The sequence below is a fragment of the Ipomoea nil genome, unplaced genomic scaffold, assembly GCF_001879475.1.
Source record: "Ipomoea nil cultivar Tokyo-kokei standard unplaced genomic scaffold, Asagao_1.1 scaffold3169, whole genome shotgun sequence".
In the NCBI taxonomy this organism is placed as follows: domain Eukaryota; kingdom Viridiplantae; phylum Streptophyta; class Magnoliopsida; order Solanales; family Convolvulaceae; genus Ipomoea; species Ipomoea nil.
In genome coordinates, this window is record NW_017619597.1 from 2,183,613 (window position 1) to 2,203,314 (window position 19,702).

Here is a 19,702-nt window from a genome sequence, read left to right on the forward strand (position 1 = left end):
GCACGGGTTGACCTTGGTCAAGGTCGACCCCGGCTAGAGGCGGACTTCGCCCTCGCGGGCTTGGGGTCGACCTTCAACTCAGGCTACTCTCCTTCGTTGACGAAGACTCGCAACTCGGAGAGTGGGGAACTGATGATGGATATGTTAGCAATGGGCTCGGGCTAACCGACCTGGAGAGGAGTGGGCGCGGCATGAGGGGCCAAGGGGGGCCCCGGTATGGGTCGGCCCCGGCTAGAGGCGGACTTCCCCCTCGCGGGCTTAGGGTCGACCTTCGACTCGTGCTACTCTCCTTCGTTGATGAAGACTCGCAACTCGGAGTTTGGGGGCTGATGATGGATATATTAGCAATGGGCTCGGGGCAAACCGACTCGGAGAGGAGTTGGCGCGGCATGAGGGGCCCCGGCACGGGTCGACCTCGGTCAAGGTCGACCCCGGCTAGAGGTCGGCATCGACCCCGGTTGGGGCCGACCTCAGCCAGGGCGACCACGACCCGAGGCTAGTGGCGGAAGGTGGCCCCGGTGGAGGCGTCCTAGGCCTCAGGTGTGCAAGTGGACCTAGTCAAAGGTGATCCAACCGCCCACCCTATTCTCAAGGGGCGGTTGGGCAGGAGCTTAGTATATAAGGAGGCATCCTTGTCTTATTTAGGACAACTATTACTACCTTGTTTGAATATTACATATTCCTTGTAATTCTCCTACAAAATACTATCAATACGAAAGTTGTCCCCGCGACATATATTCATTGCCTTTTCCTATTGTCTTTATTACTGCATCATTCTAGTCCTTTTATTATCGGGTTTAATTATCCGGGCTACCCCATGATAATTAAATCCATCAATGATAATGCACAATAAAAAATGTTTAAACTACATTGACTATATGCTTTATAAAAAAAAGTAGACTTTCTTTTAAAATATTTTCGAATCACCAATCATATTTCATATTAATTAATTTATCAATTTAAATAACTATTACCACAAATAACACTAAATTAGAATATACGAACGGTCTACTCTATAGTATACGGTCCCAGGTCGGTTCTGAGCTCGCATCCCATGCCTAGTTTGCTTGTGGTTTAAGTCTTTAGGCTCGGATTACGTGACAGTGGGTCAGAAGTTGCCGAGCTAAAGATCAGTTAGTAGAAAATGTCAAAAGTCTCTCTCTCAATAGTAAATGTGGTATTTATAGTCATATGTGGAGAATAGGTTCCGGTCCTACGGCATGAAAGGCACGTGGAGCCCATGCACAAGCTCAAATTGGGTCCCGAGGGGCTCATACATGTACCTTAATGTTTATGCAGGTAAGCATCGTATGTCGGGTCCAAGTCGGTAGCTCGTCCGTGACCTAAATAGGTCGGGTGTGTGTCGAGTCCTGATGGGCCTGTGTGGGAGGTAATTATAACCGCTCGGTAGCCAAAGTTGGTCGAGCGAAATAAGGATAGGTCGTGCTTATCTCGGGTAAGGGACCTGATACCGACCATTGTATAAGCGATGTTATCGAGAAATATTTCCCATTAAACACAATATAAATCTCACAAATAATAATAGTAATTTTATTATTTTGATATGACTCCACCTCTAATGACCCTTTCATGGCGGAATCAATGGCGGTGAAGGAAGCTCTCAAATGGTTGAAGATTAAACAATTTAATAATGTTATTCTTGAAACTAATTGTTTAAATTTCTGCTCAGCTTTTAATTCCTACAATTTGAACCTTTCCTATGTTGGTTTGATCGTAAAGCAATGTCGTGTGCTTGCATCAGACATTGGGAACCTTTGTGTTCGCCGTCAACATGTCAGCGAATCATATAGCTCACGTTTTAGCACGGGCTTCTGATTCTTTGTCTGCCTTAGGTTCGTGATTTACTGTGTCACCGGCCTGTATCTCATCCCTTTTTTATGCTTAATGAAATTTCAACTTTTCCTTTAAAAAACAGTAATTTTCAAATTTTGATATGACTCAACCTCTAAACCCACCCATAATGACAACTACTTAACAACCACCAATTAGGCCATTTCATTATTCAGAAACAAGCATATATATGACTTATTAATATATAAAAACTTCTAATATATATATATATATATATATATATATATATATATAGAAAAACGCTCATATGTGGTCATGTCATTAGGTGTGGTCGTGTGGTCGTATCTGTGTCGTTGAATCAGTTTAATCTAAAGGCAGTGGTAATTCTGAGAATTTTTGCGCGTTTTAGTAAGTGGGGGTGTTATGGTAATTACAGTGACCATTTATAGCGGGCGGGTTCCAGAATACACCAACAGTGTTGACAACATACACCAATAGTGTAATAAAACACACCACAGTGAAACACACCAATGGTGTATTCCCGTGTTATGGTAATTACAGTGGCCATTTATAGCGGTCGGGTTCCAGAATACACCAACAGTGTTGACAACATGCACCAATAGTGTAATAAAACACACAACAATGTGATTTTCCCTATTCCGGTGTTTTATGACAAGATTACCCTTACAGTTCGCTGGGTAGTAGAATGTGCGCGAAAATACTGAAAAAAATCTTGATTAATATGATTCATTAGATCTATCTAATCTAATGGTCTATAATTGACCATAGGACCACACCTAACAACATGGCCACATGTGATCACTCCTCTATATATATATATATATATATATATATATATATATATATATATATATATATATATATATATATATATATATATATATATATATATATATTTTGAATCCAGTGCACCCCCTATTCAGGTGAGTTCGTGAGCATCAATCCTGAGCATTCGTTTTGTTATTTTAATGGTTTAGATTTATCAATTGTTTTAAGTAATACGCGCTATTTTTTAACCTGCTGAGGGGTGTTTGGGTAATTTCGTATTGGCATTAATTTGTTACCATTTACACACCGTGAATTTTCTTTCTTTCATTATTTCCTATGTATCGAGATTCCCAAATTCTTCCGATTTCCTCTCGTTCTCTTCGCCTCCTCCCGTCTCTCTATCTCTCTGAACAACCAATCTTCGAACCAATCTCTAAAGCCGTTTCCTCGATCGGATTCTCCATAGATTGGTCTTCCATCCGATGGTCAAAGCGTCGGAAGAGGGAGGCTACCGGTGGTGTTCAAGGTATTCCTAAGTCTTTTTTTTTTATTCGTATTTTTGTTTCTATCATTTTGTTCGAAGATTAGTTCGACGGTGGTCTTGAATGAACAGTCGCAGCCCAGGCCGGGAAAGGGTGTCACCAATACCTGTGAGGTCTGTGAGCGCAGCCTCCTTGATTCCTTCCGCTTCTGCTCTCTCGGCTGCAAGGTATTCTTATTTACTACATTTTTTCTAAAGATTTTCTTGCTTTTAATCCGGGTTTAATGTCGTTTCTCGGTTTGATTATCTGCTTTTACTGCTTCAAGCCTTCAATGCTTGATTGCTTGAGAAAAATCCAATCACATTAAGGAAAAGATTTGAGAATTTGGGCGTAAAGATCTTGATTTCTGGCGATTTTGTTTACAAATTTCTGAGAATTTTGGGTTTCTGGGCATTCATTACATGTGAGATTTGAGATTTGAGAATTTTGTTTACAAATTTCTGAGAGGCTTTAGTTTGTGCATCATGGGTTATTTGAATATAAATGTGCATTTCTTATTGAGTTTTTTCATGTTCAAAGTGCAGCAGCTTACAGCTAATAATCCTTGAAATCTAATAAAACTGCTGCATTACTTTGTTTCACAGAAGTGCAAAAATCTATACAAACAAATTTAAATAATAGCCATATAGGTATAGAACTGATATGATACAGGAGAAATGAGGTCATCACAAGTAAATTATAATGGCAACACTTCCTTTCCTGATAGACGATTCAACAATGGGTAGGACTACCGAATGCAATCAGGGACTGACGGCTTTGGGTTTAGATAGCTACTTTTCGTTCAAAAGACAGCATAGCATAACAACATTGGATTGAGACGTTGTTAACAGGCCGGGCAGGATTTGTACTGGTTAAACATCAACCCCATGTGTGTCGTCTTATTGCTTAGCTCAAGCACACGATAATGTCTCCATTCATGCCTGGGTATCGCGCAAGGCTGCAGCTATTTTACTAAATTGCGGCTGCAAGGTACGGTGTTGCAGCAAAATGAGTTAGTTAAACAGCCAGCCAGCCAGCCATGTGTACAAATCAATATATAAGTATTCTCATTTCTCAAATTCAGAATTATTATGCAAATTCCATTTCATCATATCATAGAATACAGATAAATAGATAGATGTTCTTTAAGAAATCCCACTTCTTAAGAAACACATTGACTTGTCACTTACCTTTATATTCATTACAGATTGTTGGGACATCCAAGAACTTCGTGAAGAAGCCGAAGCACTTCTCGGAGAAGAAGAGGGTGGCGGCGGCTTAACTGGTTAGTCTGTATTAACTGGTTTGTGTATTCAGAGGCTTTAGTTTGTGCATTTTGCGTATTCAGTCTGGTTTGCACATTGTTGGTGGATTCCTGGTTTGTGCATTGTTGTGTGTAACCCTGTGCCTGTTATGCGTTTTGAGAATTGATATTACAATGTTTTTTTTTTTTTTTTTTTTTTTTTTGTTTAGCTGTGGAATGGCTTTGTTGATTGTTTTTTGTCCTTTTGGTGTAGGGGTAGGAAGCTGAATGTTTTTTATTACTATTTTTGGTGTGTTCCTGCTCGGTTTTTAGTTCATTGGTATGGGGTGTAGCAAAGGCGTGTGAGTGTGCATTGGTAGGCTTTAGTTTGTGCTTATTGCGTGTGTCACTCTGTCTATTATGAACTGCGTTTTTAGCTTCTTTGGTCTGCTTGTGATTGGTTTAATTCTCTTTGTTTTTGGGTGTTATTTTAAGTATATTTGCATTTTTTAGTGGTTATTATATATTTTAAGTATATTCATTATGCCATGTGTAGGTGATGGTGTTCCTGAGCCCGTTTGTGTAGCTGATCCGGTGGCACCTTTGCCACATCCGGAAACAGTAGGAGTGGCCGAAGAACCCGATCGGCCAGCGACTTTGCCACAACCTGAAGCAGTTGAAGTGCCCCAAGCCCCGATCACCCGGCGCGCGATGTGGGTGGGTCAATGCGTATCTCTGCCTCAGAGTGTGCTTGGTTTTGTAATGTAATGCTTGGTTTTGTAATGTAGTGCAGTGTGTTATTTAAATGTTCAATATTGTACAAATTGCATATCAATGATTCACCATAGTAGGTATACTTTGATTTATGATCCATTCTTGTGTAATTTAGGATGTATGTGTTACTTTAAATTTTTCATATGCCATAGCTTATTCATAGATTATTATATCGTTTGTGCATATAGAGGGCCTGGTATGTGCATATTGATATTCAGTGTGTTATAAACATGTTTTTTGTATTAAATAATACCACGGTATTTTTAGTCATTGGTATGTGCGTAGCAAAGGCGTGTGAGTGCATTGAAAGGATTTAGTTAAATAATACCACAGTGTTTTTAGGGTAATTGGTATGTGCGTAGCTGGCGCGTGTTAGTGTGCATTTTCCGGTCTGTGCGTGTGTGTATATAGATTGTGCATAATACGCTTTCGGTACATAAACAATGCCAATTTTCCCTAAAAGCTATATAGGCGATATGCACAGGCCTATATCCTCATACGCACTTCACACTGTAACTTTCATCAATACAGTGATATTAGTTGTACTCACCGTACTTACCCTCCCTCACTGTTCTAGTTCTTTAAAAAAATTCGACCAAACCAATTTAACATTATAACATTCAACGCACATACTATTTGATGTCTACGCATCATCCCGCCATCCTATCGGTCAACAAATAACCATGTACGCACCCACCTGAACACGAACACGCTACGCGCGTCAATGGACTACTACTTCGTCCAACAACCACACCCCCCTCCCACCCCCACCGGGGAAAAAACCCCATTCTTCAGTATATGCACAGACGTTGACATGTAAATGCACAGGCCTATTTCTTCATATGCACATGCCTCTTTCTTCATATGCACATGCCTATTTCTTCATATGCTTTTGTTTTTTGTACAGGCGATATGCACAGGCCTATTTCTTCATATGCTTTTGTTTTTTGTATTTGGTGTGTGCATTGGAGTGTTATGATGTGTACAATAGACCACATGATTCAAAGTTCCATTGCCAACATAAAAATGCACACACCAGTGTAAAAACAAAACTAAAAAAACGACATGATGCTAAGTTCATTTTCCAAAAATTTGCAAACGCCAAATCATACAAATGCACACACCACCGTTTAAAAAAAAAAAAAAAAACCTATTAATTTTTACAATATATTCCTTGTAAAACAAGCCAACCACAAGAAATCACGCACAAGAAAAGGCCAGTGCATATAGTGGTTACATATTATAAGGATTGTGGTTGTGATTTTTTTTTTTTTTTCACAATCTTTCACAGGCGAAATACACTCATTGTTGTCTATGCATCCTCCCGTCAACCTATCGGTTTCACAAACAGACCTGTATGCAACCACCTGAACACGCACACGCTACGCACATAACAGATATTCTAGTTCGTCCATCAACCCCCACCCCCCTCCCACCATCCTAGCGGAAAAAACCCCAATATTCAGCGTATGCACAGACGATGGCACGTAAATGCACTTACCCGTTCATTTTCTCCTCAAGCCTTGTTCACACCAAGTTCACCTCATCATCAGCCTTTGTAGTAATTCAAAGTATTAAATTCCATCCATAAACTCCCTAATTTAATGCTATAGATTCTAATAATATTATGTCCATAAATAAATTAGAATTACAATTACTAATATATCCTTTACATTGGAAAATGTCCTTAATTACTATCCTAATCTCTTATAATCTCAACCATTGATGGAAATTGAATCAATGGATATTAGGAGACCTCATGGTCTCATCTATTAGAGGGGGTGCACCGGATTCGAAGCCTCTATATATATATATATATATATATATATATATATATATATATATATATATATATATATATATATAAAGTTTTCTAAGGAAGTTAAATTCATAAAATTTGAAGAAAATGTTAATTTCTATTGTTTGATTTATAGAGTTTATTTTCCAAATAAAATAAATTCCTCACAATTCAATTTCCGATCAAATAATGAAATTAATCTTCTTCATAATTTTTTTCCATGAAATTTCAATTCTACTTTTTCAAAATATTTTTCGCAAATCAAATGGTTGTAAGAGGTGGGGGAGGGGAAATTGAGGATATTGCCATCTTTTTCTTCCGTCCCTATCCCACGACCTCGTACTATTTGATTCTTATTAGTTTTTTATGGGACTCGCAAATTAAAAAAAAAAAAAAAAAAAAAAAAAAAAAATTCTCTTGCAGCACGTCAGGCACACCATTCGCACCCGTGCACGCGTGAATACTTTTTTTTTATTATTGTTTTTTTTTTCCTTCTCCCTTTTCTTCCTCGCTTTCCTCTCTCTCGTAATAACATGTAAAAATTAAGAAAAAATTAAAACTCTTAAGGATGATCTTATTATTATTAATATATATACCTGGGTATAAAATATGTGATGACAAACCTGTACTTCAATCTCTCACACTTGCAATAATGCAATCTGTGTTGAAAGTGAAAAGACACAACAGAACAGTCTCCCAGTTTGTTGGGATCCGACGGATTGACAAATTAAAACACCACAGAGGATCTGGCCTCAATGGGATCATCACTTCAACTACAAATCCAACTGCGCACTTCTGTGCATGTCTGTGCCTTTTTTTTTTTAATTTTTTTGTCAGAAAGATATTATGGTCAAACAACATAACTGTGATTTTTTCAAATAGGAGGTCATAAGTTCGAATTCCAATGCAGTCCTGTAGAGATATTGAATCTGTGTGCTTCAATAAATTTAGAAAGTATATATAGATAAATACTATTTCTAATATTGTAACAGAGCGAATAGCAATTTAAAAAAAAATATATATATTATTTCCAGTTTTACCAAGATTCATTGACAATTCCAGAGTGCCGGTGGCAACTGGCAAGGACTGTACTACTTTTCCACATGAAGCACCTGCCACTTGTTGAAATCTTTTATGCTTCCATCATATTGCCTACCTTTACTCCAACCATAAATCGGTCCGTAAACCTTAAAGTCATGAAACAATTACTCCGTAACAACTATCCCAAGTTATTAGTTGTTGGAATGAAAAATCTACACCAAATAATGATAGAATTTCTACATTCGTTGATAAGTTTGAATTCTTTAAATCTTTCAAAATTTAGGTCAAGTTGATTTTTTCTTTTTTCTTTTTGTTTTTAAAAATACATTATAAATCATTTATATAAATATATATATTTCACAGCCTCGTTCAAACTCATACAATTAATATGTTTGCTCTCCATCATCACTAAGATACAATAATGTCCCTGTTTAGTAAAAAATTGGCCTATAGATTAATTTTGGCTTATTTAATCACTAATAATTGTTTGATTTAGTTAAAATATTAATATAAATATTTGGTTAATTAGCTTTTTGCAACTTCAAAATGCTAAAATTCAAAAAGCTACTCCAAGCAATTTTTTCAATTAGCTTTTTCATAAAAGAAATTATACCAAACAGCTATCAGCTAACAGTTAATTTACCAAACACTTTTCTACAACAGCTAATGTTATCAACTAATTATACCCTCTAATTAACACAATCAGCTAACAGCTAACAGCTAACAGCCATTTACCAAACGGGGCCAATATATTTCTATATTTATTCAACTAAAAAAGTGTTGCTAAGAATTTTGTATTTTTTTTCATATTATTGCTTTTGTAGGTGGGGGTGAGGTGAGGGGGGGGGGGTGGATATCAAGTACATGCATCGTCCTATTTCAAACCCCATCCACTTCAATTACCAAAGGGCCCCTTGCAAGACTTTGAATTCAAGAGTTGCAAAATGTTGGACCATTTTATAACATACGTCATAATCCGAATGAATGTTCTCCCCACGATGTAATTTGAAACTTTCCTCTTAATTGTACGCGCTCGATCTAAGCTTCGTATTCAAGTTGTATTACGTTACTTGTTGGTATGTTAAATTATTACTTGTTCAAATAAATTAGACTAATCACAATTATAGAACTCTATTTGACATTGTTGAGCATATAATGTATAAATATAAATGTGCAATTTAACTATCAGCGTAGGCTTTTAATTAGTTGAGATGGAGCACACGCTTCAATTTGGTATACATAACTTAAAGCTAAAAATTTAAGAACTAATAGCTATTAACTTATTTTAAAACAATACATTTAATTAAATATGTAGCGTTTCAAATAAGCTATTATTTTAAATTCTCTATATTTTGCCAAACAAAATTTATAATTTATTTGTAGTTTAAGATAAGTTATAAACTCTAAAATAAGTTCTGCCAAATAGAACTAATGAATAAAAATACGAAAAAGGCAATGCATAGAATGAGTTTTGTTTATGTGCAACAACTTTAATTTGTATTAAGTTTGATAGTGAGTGGCCCGCACGAGCTTAGCACGCTCATTGATTTATTAGACAATATTTGAGAGAAAAGACTAAGATTCGAACTTCAAAAATCACAATGTAGAGGTCGGACAGTCTTGTCTGTTGAGCCCTTAGTCAACGTTAATATGCAAGTGAATTCAACATCCAATATTAGTCTACAATATTTATATTTATAACTTGTCATTACAAGTATCCTAACACATTCATCATGTGATATGTAATTATAACTTCTTGTGTTGATCATGTGATTTGTATTTGTAACTTGTCGTGTTCAACATTAAACCGGCTTGCAACATTCATCTTTTGATTTGTACTTATAACTTGTGTCGAGCACTGAGCCTACCACATTCATCATGTGATTTGTACTTATTATAACTTGTCATGGCGAACATTGATCATACTACATTTATAAGAGCAACTCCGATAAGAAGATTGTGCACAAGATTTAAGAAAAAAATGGCAAGACGGAGGAGAGGGGGTTGAGTTTAATTTGTTGCAGTAAAATGAGAATTTTATCAATAATGTGGGTCCCATCTGTTTTCTTATTTGCGGAGAAAGAACGCGTCCAGCGGGCACATTAAACTTTATTTATTTATTTATTTTTGTTTTTTGATATTTTTAATCTCTTTTCTCTCATATTCTCTTTCCTAATCACACCTGTAAAATCTCCTCAAAATCTTCACACTATTGAGGATGCTCTAATGTGATTTGTACTTAGAGCAACATTATCAGTTGGGGATATTAGGGGAGAATGTAAGAGTGATTAGTAAAGAGAATGTGGGAGGGGAGAAAAAAAATTCAAGACTGATTTTTTATTTAAAAAAATAATAATATAAAAAGCATGGTCAGGCGCACCTGACGCGCCCGTGTGGACGGCTGCTGTGCGCATTGCAGCCCATGCTTCTCTGATATTTCTCTTCCTTGGCAGGGATATCTTATCATTTCTCTCTCTTCCATGTATGCAAAGATTTCTTGTATACCGTGAATGTTTCTATGACGGGATGCTCTTATAACTTATCATGTTGAGCATTCAGTTTCACACATTCATCATCTGTCAACATTCGGTATGATTAAGTTGCATAATTTAATTTGGTCTGAAAATTATTGTTTAAATCTAAAATATTAAATAGTTAACAATTGACCTCACTTTAAGATATGAATTGTAATATAAAGATATATATAAAACAATTCATTAAGTTGATTCATGCGATATATAGGCAATATTTTTGTTTGTAAAAGTTATGAGTTTTCAGTTTGATCATGAAGTTTGTCTCGGTATTCCGCCCTCTTTATTTGTAATGCTATTTCGACCGGCCAATTAATAAATCTTAATTTTTCACAAAAAAAAAAAAAAAAAAAAAAAAAACATCTCAAGTCTCATTATGCAGTTAGTATATAACTTAAGCCACTATGTGAAATTAGAAATAAAAAATTCTATTTGGGAGAAGAAATAAAAATTCTGTACGCAAAGACTTGCTTGCTTTCGACGAAAAATCTTAAATAACGAACTAGAAAAAAGCAAAGCACGGAAGTATGAGGAAAAAGAAAAACATGTTAGAATTTATGATAAATTGATATATATATATATGTGTGTGGGGGGAAGGGATCAGGTGCATTTGAGACTTTCCGTGCGGTTGTGCGGGTGATGCACGTTAAGTATTAATTTGACGCACTTAAAGTACAAACACACGCACATTAAGCACACAAACAAAACACCTTCAGAACACAACCTCACGCATGTTAAGCACAAAAACGCACGCACCTTAAGTTTTAAAAACAACTCACATTAAGTATACATTCACGCACATTAAGTACAAAACTCACGCACTTTAAGCACACGACTCACGCACATTAAGCACAAAACTCACGCACATTAAGCATAAAACTCATGCACTTTAAAGTTTCAACAACAACTCACATTAAGTACACACTCACGCACATTAAGCACAAAACTCACGCACATTAAATACAAAATTCACGCACATTAAACATTACACACTCACGCACATTAAGTACAAATCTCACGCACGTTAAGCACAAGATCGACTCACGCACATTAATCATCCGCACAACCGCACGGGAAACACTTAAATGCACCTGAACCTATATATATATATATATATATATATATATATATATATATATATATATATATATATATAAGAGTGCGTTCAGGTGCGTACTGCGCGTCCAGGAGAGAACTGTGAACCAACCAGTGCGCGCCACGTGTCTAGATCTATGTGCACTTATAGTTATAAGTAGGTGCAAGGTGAAAGTAGGTGCACCCGATCAATGAATGTTAACAAAGACAAAATTACATGCACTTGTAGGTGAAAGTAGGTGAACTCGATCAATAAATGTTAACAAGGCAAAATTACATGCACTTGCATTGTAGGTGAAAGTAGGTGCACTTATAAGTGATTTTACTTGCACTTTTTACTTGCATATGTGCTTCAAGTACTTGCACATATAACACATTTACATGCACCACAGGACACGTGGCCCGCGCTGGTTAGTTCACAGTGATCCAAATTGACCACGTAAGCCACCCCGGCGGTTTTTAATTTTTTTTAAAGTTTTTTATTAAAAATTATTTTAAAAAATCAACTCACCATCCATGCAAAATAGGTAACCGGAAGAAATGGGTGTTAACCAACTATCATGTGAAATTACATATATTTGGGGTGTTCAGTATCCTAATTACGCATTCAAGTTACGTTTAACGATCAATTTGGACCTTATTCTTAACTTTTATGTTCGAGATTACAACATTTTTCTGTATTTAATGGAGATTGAATAGATACTATATTATAGGTTAGAATATATTAAAAAAAAAATGGGGATTGAAAGTTGCATGCTTACATCTTAAGTCTTGAATGATTAGTCACGTACATACCAAACACAAGTGGCTTCACAATGTCATATTTTTCTAATTCAACTCATATATTTATTGCTCTTTGGACAGAATTAATTATTATTTGACTTTTTTTTTTTTTGGGTCTAGTTCAATACTTGTATATCATTGTACATGGAAACTGGGCGTTTGTTTTTAAATGGCATATTATTTTAGGGAATGCCAAATTGATAACAATATGTATATATAATACTCCCTAATTAGTTAAAACTATATCTAAAAAATTATTACATTACTAAGAGACGTGAGGAAATGAGATTCTTACAACACGTTTGGTTCACGGAATGAATTTCGAGGTAATAGAAATGCTATTTCATAAGGAATGGAATAGGCAAGGAATAGAATAAGAATTGTATTATATTGTTTGGTTCGCGGAAGGAATAGACTTTAGGAATTATATTACAGTGTTTAGTTGATTTAAGGAATAGAAATGAAATATGTTTTAAAAGACATAAATACCCTTATAAAAATATGTGGTGGTGGTGGCGATGGTGGCGGTGGCGGTGGCGACGATGGTGGTGGTGGTGGTGGTGGCGACGGTGGTGGTGGCGGTGGTAGTGGTGGTGGTGGTGGTGGTGGCGACGGTGGTGGTGGTGAAATATGAAATAAATTTAATTGAGGGTAAAATAGAAAATAACAACTTTAGGCTATTCTTGAGAACTCAGGAATAACCTAATACCAGGAGGTGCCAGGTATCTTTATTCCCCTTGCAAGGAGAACCCAGGAGCATTGTTCCTAGGAATAGGTGTTTTTACCAAACAAAGAAATATATGTATTACTGGGAATGATATTCCATTCTAGAGCTTTTCCGTGAACCAAACATGCCATTAAGGAATATAACATAACTCGAACTAAACACATGAAATGTCATATTATGTGAATCCAACATTCCTTAATGATTATCTTTTAACGTTTCTTAAATGTTATTTGATTTGCGGTGAAGCTCATAGTCATTATCTGAAAGTGTTTTTTGGGTAAAATTTGTTTTGTAATCCTAACTGACAAACAATCACAAGGAAATAAATCAACTTAAATTGTACATTATTGACCGATTCAAACCAAACAAAAAAAAAAATCAATAAACAACTCACACAGAGAATCAAACTTGAAAGTAGTGATCAAATATTTATACATATTTAATGAAAATACATTTATAATTTTAAATATTTATATTTATATATGATCAGATATTTATACATATTTAAAGAAAATACATTTGTAATTTTAAATATTTGTATTTGTATATTCCTCCATTATTTTGTACGTCCCATTTATCTTATCTTATTTATTTTCTGTTTCTATGTTCTCTCAAAAGGTTGAATCCCCAACCACAGTCCAAAAAAGTATTTGAGAGAATGTAAATTACACTCAATAGCTCAGCAGATAGAGTCAAATGTCGATATGCACAAAGAATCTGTCCATTTTAGACATAATTTCTACATTGCTGCCGTTGAAATTCGAACCTTAACCTTAGTCTCTCCTTCCAAATACTGCATATTAAACTATTAAGTTAAACTCGTGAGGGCTTCTATTTCCATGTTACATATGGAAGTAGAACAAGATATTAATTAATATATCTGTATTTTAAAAAATTGCACATTTTGGCCCAACATAGCCTAGGGTTAGGTAAATATTGATAAAAATCTTATTGTGGAACTGTATAAAAGTTGTGACATTACATAAAGGTGTTAAAAAACTAGTGCAGTTAGATATGGTGCATTCAATCCAGCAGCATTTTTATATATGCTCATTCAATCAATACAGTAAATATTTATTGCTTAAAAAAAAAAAAACAGCAACATTAAATGGACGTCTGAAATGGCAAAATGTGGCCCGGTCCCAAACTTTTTGAATAGAACATTAAAAATGTTTGAAGATAGGAAGAGAAAAGAAAGAAAGAAGGAGAGCTCGGTAGGATGGTCATGTATAAATTAGTTGACTTCGTCTACAATTTCTGACCCTTTTTAAGGTCCAAATATTGATAGTTTTGGTTACCTTTGAGAGCATTCTAAATAGACATAGTTTTTGAGAAATTTTTATTAGTGTAACTAAGAAAGAGAAGATGAGATGAAATGGAAAAACAAAAAGAAAATGAAAAACAAAATCTGGAAAGCAAATAATATATATATATATATATATATATATATATATATATATAGAGAGAGAGAGAGAGAGAGAGATATATATATATAGAATTAAGTTCCGTGAAGGTTTCTCGTGCGGTTGTGCGGTGAGTAATGTGCATGAGTTTTGTACTTAAGTGCGTGAGTATTGTGCCTAAGGTGTGTGAGTTTCTGCTTAAGGTGCGTGGGTATATACTATATACTTAATGTGAGTAGTGTTGAAACTTAAGATGCATGAGTTTTGCGCTTAAGGTGCGTGAGTTTTGTACTTAAGGTGCGTGAGTCTTGTGCTTAAGGTGCGTGAGTTTGTGCTTAATGTGAGTAGTCGTTGAAACTTAAGGTGCGTGGGTTTTGTGCTTAAGGTGCGTGAGTTTTGTACTTTAAGTACCTGAGTCTTGTGCTTAATGTGAGTAGTTGTTGAAAACTTAAGGTGCACGAGTTTTGTGCTTAAGGTGCGTGAGTTTTGTGCTTAAAGTGCGTGAGGTTTGTGCTTAAGGTGCGTAAGTTTTGTGCTTAAGGTGCGTGTGTTTGTGTTCTTAAGCTGTTTTATTTGTGTGCTTAATGTGCGTGTGTTGTGTACTTAAATGCGTCAGTTTAATGCTTAATGTATGTGCAACCGCACGGGAAGCGGATCCCGCACCTGATCCCTTCCCATATATATATATATATATATATATATATATATATATATATATATATATATATATATATATATATATATACATATAATATATATATGAGTTCTAGTGTGGATATAACTTCTCATGCGATTGTGTGGTTAACACAAAAGACGCACCTTAAGCATACAAACAAAACACCTTAAAAACACAAACCACGCAACTAAAGTTTTAAAATGACGCACATTAAGTACACAAACCTCGCACCTTAAGCACACAAACAAAGGACCTTAAGAACACAAACCACACACCCAAAGTTTTAAAATGCCACACCTTAAGTTTCAACAACTGACGCACCTTAAGAAGAAAAACAATGCACCTTAAGAAGGAAAACCACGCAACAAAAGCTGTAGCCTATAAGCCGACACACCTTAAGCACACAAATCACGCACCTTAAGAAGGAAAGCCACGCACCTTAAGAAAAAAAACTCACGCACCTAAAGCTTTAGATCGACACACTTAAGTTTTTAACACCTGATGCACCTTAAACCCTACAGTACAAAAACTACTCACCTTAAGCACAAAACCACGCACCTTAAGAAGGAAAACCACGCACTTTAAATTTGAACTAGATGCAAAAAGACCAAATTGTCCCTGCGTATTTTTTAATCATTGTTAATCATGGAAGTTGATTTAAACAAATATCAATGGCTCATATTTAACCACACAACCACACCTGGGAGACCTACCACACGCAAACACTATATATATATATATATATATATATATATATATATATATATATATATTAATGCACCCGAATGGGTGCTTATAGTCACTATTTGACAGTACATTCTGGGTGAATTCTGTCCTGCGACCTTAGCCGACAAAGGACCACAAAAATATAAACAAGCATAAATTACTCATTGTTGATTAGCTCAAATTGAGAAAGCCTAGGGATGACAATTTGCCATGTCCCTGACCGGGACGGGGATGAAAAAAATTTCCGGGGAATATATGTGATTCCCCGTCGGGAACGGGGACGGGGATACACCTTCCCGCCCCACCCCGTCCCGTCCGTGAATAATTATTATAATTAAAAAAAAAATTAACACACACACACACACAAATTAAAACCTGAATTTTTAGTTTTTAAAATTAAAAATTACACTAATTTAAGATTTTGACTAAGTATCGAATCTCCGTCCCCGCGTGTAGACGGAGATGTGGACTACTTTAATTTCCTGTTGAGGATGGGGACGGGGACGGGGAGAGTATACTCCCCACCCCCGTCTCGCCTCGTTGCCATCCCTAAGAAAGCCAATGTGTGCAACATTATTGTATTAAAGGGCAGCGTTATAGCATTTACAACGGGCAGTACTTTGATTTTAAAATCCTTTATATAATAAAGCTATATGGTTTGGGAAATAATTAATGTCACAACATCTTTTATTATTAAAAAAAAAAAAGCACAACATTTAAAAAATAAAATAGCTATATATTATATAATCATATAAAAAATATAATTTTGAAAAATAAAATAGCTATATATTATATAATCATATAAAAAATATGTTCAATTAGAGTTTAAATTTACACATACAAAATTTGAAATTTGCTTTCCAAAATGTAATTATCTTAGTTATTATTCGTATTGTGAAAATTATAATATAGATGAAATACAATTAAGAATAAATCAATGTAATTACGTAAATTATCTCTATAAGTTTATTTGAATATGCACATAATTAGATATTATATTAATCATACAAAATTTTAATTTTAATTTTAATTGTAATTTTGTATCCTATAAAAATAATAAATACTTGAGCAATGGAAGCTCAAAAATATTATTATATTAAATAATTTAAAATATTTTAGTTTTTCTATTTTTATTTATATTTATAATAACATAATTTTTTTCCGTGCATCGCGCGGGTGAATTATTAGTAAAAACAATATCTCACCCTACCTTAAGTTAAATCCTTAAAATTTTACAACATACTATAATTTAATCTTGGAGGCAATATATACTGTTTTCTCACTCAATTATAATATTTTTAATTTTAATTATCAACTATTTTCAAACAGTATATGATTTTTTAAATCGTTTAAATTTCATAAAAAATATTCAAATGACTTTACATGCAAAAGGATACTGTATAAATGAAGTCACAAAAATTTGTGATTGTTTATATGTAAAATTGGTGTTTTTCCTATTGCTGTTATCTTTAAAATATAAACTATTCAATGTACATAATTTTTTGTCTGCAATTTGGTACCTCCAGATTTGACTTCATTTGTTGAACTCTTGATGAAGTCCACCGATTCATAAATAGTCATGAATATTAAGATTTATGAAATCACAATAATGTGTGCGGCAATGAGCTTATTTAAGAAAATTCTACAATGCTCCCGTAAGGAGTGGTCGAATGTGTAAAATATGATTTTTGCGTAAAAAAAGGTCACGAGTTTAATTCTTGCTAACAACCTATCGGTCGGGTACATCATACATGATTTTCTTAATTCAGTTTACCTCTCCTACATAGTATACAGACTATTACACAAGATAATGGTTTACACATTGTACACCATTGGCAGTGACTAATAAAACATCATGAATGCTATTATAAAAAGAAAATGGCAGTGACATTTTTACTTTGTTTTGTTTTTTGTTTTATTTTTTGTTTTTTTGTTTTTTGTTTTTTGTTTTTTTTTTTTTTTTTTTTTTTTTTGCATATGATATCCCAGAAATGCACTTAAAGAATTTAACTTTTATTCGGGGCATAGGTGTTTGCCATAAAATTTATTAGTAGTTTGTTTACAAATTGTCCCGAATTGTTAGATTCAATTATTATTATTTTATTTACAAAAATGTTACAATTGTTGGAAAAAATGGCAAAAATCACTTTGTAAGTGGCTATTTTATGGTACTATTCTATGTGGTGTCCAGTTTCGATTTGGGTCGGATCAAAGTGAATTCAGGTTCTTCGTAGTAAGACAAGAAAATTAAAATATTGTACGTTCAAAACAGATAATGGGTGAATGAGAAATTAATTTATTCTCAAACTAAACCCATTTGAGTTGAAAAACGAAGATAGAAAGACTTTAACGTAGCTTTTGTCTCACATTGATTTGGGGAGTTGGTTTGAACTACTATATATACAAGAGCCTTTTAAAAGCATATAGAATTTTATGATATGAACCGCAAATTATGCCCTGGAAACGTGTTCACCGTGAATGGTGAACACAAGTCTAAACGACGTCGTTTTTATGCAAAAAAAATAAAATAAAATAAAAAAAAATCGCGGATGTGGAGTTAACGGCGTCGTTTGATCAAATTATGAATTTTCTGTTATGAGATTATGAATGTAATGAAAATTCATAATCTCATAACAGAAAATTCATAATCTCATAACAGAAAATTCATAATCGCATAAAAGTAAAATATTTATTAAATTATGAATTTTCAATTATGAGATTATGAATTTTCTGTTATGAGAATGAGATTATGAATGTAATGTAGATTCATAATCTCATAACAGAAAATTCATAATTTCATAACAGAAAATTCATAATCTCATAACAGAAAATTCATAATCTCATAACTGAAAATTCATAATCTCATGGTTCCAAAGTGAATGTGCAGGCATGGTTCCAAAGTGAATGTGCAGGCATGGATTCACAATTTATGAATGTCCGTGATTTTGGACAGGAATGTGTAGGCATGGTTCCAAAGTGAATGTGCAGGCATGAATTCATAATTTATGAATGTCCGAAATCATTGCTCACCTCAAATTAAAGTGAAACCGCAAAATGTGAAAATGAAGGAGAAAAGTCACGCAATTAATTAAGAAAGAGAAAAAAAAAAGGAAAAAAAAAAGAAAAAAAAAAAAAAAGAGATAACGGTGTACTAACACCGTTGGAACCGTGTTCACCATGAATGGTGAACACGGTTCCATGGCATAACGATTGGATATGAACTATGGAGGCTCTCTCACCCATAGGGGAGCAAATCAAATCCCAAAATGAACTTGAAAATATTAGTCTAACAATAAGTATGATTCATTTTCCACCATGTAAATTTTTTTTTAAATTTTATGGGCAAGTAATATTTTCTTTTCAAACAATAACCAATAATTCCTTTATTGAAAATTTTTAAAAAATAACAATATATATATATATATATATATATATATATATATATCTACAACATTATCTATAATGAAACTTGGATATTTTATTTAGGCCTAGATAAATAATTATTGGTATTAAATATTAATGGGTCCCAATCTATGTGCTAAAATTACTTGATGCAGCCCCTTGTATTTGGATCCACCTAACAATTTATCTCTGTTTTTTTTTTTTTTAAAGTAAACACGTACAATCTATCAAACCTTCACCAAACACCCCCTTGTTTGATTTTTTTTTTTTTTTTAATCCTAAAATCATCACAAGGATTGTAGTTGGTTTGCAGTCACCTGTCTGATTGAGAATTAAGATTCTATTAAAAAATAATAATTTGTGACTTAAATTCTAAAAATT

At 34.3% G+C, this 19,702-nt stretch overlaps 1 long non-coding RNA gene across 1 annotated transcript; it reads left to right on the forward strand.

The window, feature by feature from the left end:
* The first annotated feature begins 3,220 nt into the window (after nucleotides 1-3,220).
* Nucleotides 3,221-4,361, forward strand: LOC109167722. The gene is made up of 2 exons (XR_002051904.1): nucleotides 3,221-3,310; nucleotides 4,330-4,361. It is a non-coding gene; the product is annotated as an uncharacterized LOC109167722 (long non-coding RNA).
* Nucleotides 4,362-19,702: the final 15,341 nt, after the last annotated feature.